Source organism: Salvelinus sp. IW2-2015, unplaced genomic scaffold (assembly GCF_002910315.2).
Source record: "Salvelinus sp. IW2-2015 unplaced genomic scaffold, ASM291031v2 Un_scaffold3713, whole genome shotgun sequence".
Lineage (NCBI taxonomy): Eukaryota > Metazoa > Chordata > Actinopteri > Salmoniformes > Salmonidae > Salvelinus > Salvelinus sp. IW2-2015.
Genome location: NW_019944990.1, coordinates 26397 through 28453, shown reverse-complemented (window position 1 = coordinate 28453; position 2057 = coordinate 26397). Strand labels below are relative to the sequence as shown.

Here is a 2057-nt window from a genome sequence, read left to right as displayed (position 1 = left end):
TTCTCCTCGTATTGTCACATGCCTGTCCTCTCTAGGTCATCCTGTTTCCTCTCTTAGGTGCACATGCCTGTCCTCTCTAGGTCAGCAGTCGCTGTTCGGCTGCTCTAGATCTCTCCTGTTGCTCTCTAAGGTGCACAATTCCTGTTCCCTCTTGATCGCTCATCGCTTTCGGCTCTCGTAGGTCACTATCCTGTTTCCTCTCTAGTGCACCATGCCTGTCCTCTTTAGATCCCATGCCTGTTCTCCTCCTAGTCAGCATCGCTGTTTTCTCTCTAGTCACATCCTGTTCCTCTCTTAGGTCTCATCCTTGTTCCGCTCTAGCGTCACATCCTGGTCCTCTCTAGGTCACATCCTGTTTCCTCTGCTAGGTTTATCGCTGTTCCTCCTCTAGGTCAACATCCTGTTCCTGCCTCTAGGCTCACATCCTGTTCTCTTAGGTGACATCCTGGTTCGCACCATCTCTAGGGTCACATCCTTGTTCCCTCTCTAGGCTCACATCGGTTCCCTCTCTAAGATCTGCATCGTTCGCTCTCTAGGTCTCATCTGTTCGCTGCTCTAGTCAATCCTGTTCTCTTAGGAATCTCATCCTGTTCCTCTCTAGGTTCAGCAATGCCTGTTCTCTCTAGGTCAGCATTCCTGTTTCTCTCTAGGGGTGCACTATCCTGTTCTCTCTAGTGGCAGCTATCCTGTTCCTCTCTCCGATCTCATCCGGTTCTCTCTAGTCACATCTCTGTTCACTCTCTAGATCTCATGCCTGTTGCCTCCTCTAGGATCACATCTTGTTCCTCTCTAGATCCATCTGTTCCGTCTCTCGGTCACATCCCTGTTTCTCTCTACGGGCTCACATCGCTGTTGCCTCCCTCTAGGCTCAGTCATTCCTGTTCTCATCTCTAAGATCTATCTGTTCCTCTCTAGGTCACATCATGTCCTCTCTAGGTCACATCTCTGTTCCGCTCTCTAAGGTCTCATCTTGTTCTGCTCTGAGTCTCGTGTGTTAGACAGACCGGCACGTCCTCAAATGGCACTATGAAGTGCAGCGCTACTGATGAGACCGAGAGCGCCTATGGAGTGCACTACTATAGACCAGAGGCCCTATGATAGTGCCACTCCTATAGACAGCAGACCTATGGAGTGCAACTACTGTACGAGCAGAACGCCTATAAAGGTGCACTACTATAGACCAGAGCCTAATTTAAAGTGCAACTATAACTAGAGCCTTGAAGGCACTACTAAAAAGACTATGTACAACTACTAATACGACCAGAGCCCTATGGAGTGCAGCTAGCTATAGACCAGAGCCGCATGGAGTGACTACTCATATGACAGAGCCTATGAAGTGCACCTACTATAGACCAGAGCGCCTCATGTAGTGCACACTATAGACCAGAGCCCTATGGAGTGCACTACTATGACAGAGCCCTATAGAAGTGCACTACTATAGACCAGAGCCCTATAAAGTGTACTACTATAGACCAGAGGCCCTATGAAGTGCACTACTATAGACCAGAGCCCTATGTAGTGCACTACTATAGACCAGACGCCTATGGAGTGCACTATATAACCAGAGCCTATGGAGTGCACTACTATAGACCAGAGCCCTATGGAGTGCACCACTATAAGACCAGAGCCCTATGAGTGCACTACTATAGACCTAGAGCCCTATGGAGTGCCACTACTATAGACCAGAGCCCTATGAAGTGCACTACTTATGACGCCAAGAGGCCCTATGGAGCGCCACTACTATAGACCAAGCCCAGAGTCTAAAAGTGCACTACTATAGACCAGAGCCCTATAAAGGCACTACTATAGACCAGGCCCTATATGAGTGCACTACTATAGACCAGAGGCTATGAAGTGCACTACTATAGACCAGAGCCCTATGGAGTGCACTACTATAGACCAGAGCCCTATGGAGTGCACTACTATAGACCAGAGCCTATATAGTGCACTACTATAGGCCAGAGCCTATGAAGTGCACTACTATAGACCAGAGCCCTATGGAGTGCACTACTATAGACCAGAGCCTATAAAGTGCGCTACTATAGACCAGAGCCCTA

At 48.8% G+C, this 2057-nt stretch overlaps 1 pseudogene; it reads left to right on the top strand.

Annotated features, from left to right (window-relative positions):
* Positions 1–1046, top strand: part of LOC139026000 (ribosomal protein S6 kinase-related protein-like) — a 22360-nt pseudogene extending 21314 nt beyond the window's left edge.
* Positions 1047–2057: the final 1011 nt, after the last annotated feature.